General features: G+C 48.1%; 1 pseudogene; it reads left to right on the top strand.

Annotated features, from left to right (window-relative positions):
- Positions 1 to 192: 192 nt before the first annotated feature.
- On the top strand, positions 193 to 283 carry LOC118345126 (annotated as a pseudogene; the record flags this gene model as incomplete).

Genomic DNA, 283 nt, shown 5'->3' with positions numbered 1-283 from the left:
CCCTCGTTTTTGTTTTTTCCGCCTTGCGAGATAAATTGACAAGAAGGACCACTCGGGAGTGGATTTTTGGGAAAATCTCGCCCTGCCCATCGCGTAGCCATGGGTTTGGATCAGATCTCCGTTTGGATTGGGATCGTAAGGACGCTAGTATGTCGCTCAAGGATTACATGAATTTTAAGTAATTAGTTTGATGGGTGCGATCATACCAGCACTAATGCACCGGATCCCATCAGAACTCCGCAGTTAAGCGTGCTTGGGCGAGAGTAGTACTAGGATGGGTGAC

This window comes from Juglans regia, unplaced genomic scaffold (assembly GCF_001411555.2).
Source record: "Juglans regia cultivar Chandler unplaced genomic scaffold, Walnut 2.0 Scaffold_1489, whole genome shotgun sequence".
Taxonomy (NCBI): Eukaryota; Viridiplantae; Streptophyta; class Magnoliopsida; order Fagales; family Juglandaceae; genus Juglans; species Juglans regia.
The sequence above is the reverse complement of the archived record's forward strand: the minus strand, read 5'-3'. Positions and strand labels throughout refer to the sequence as shown.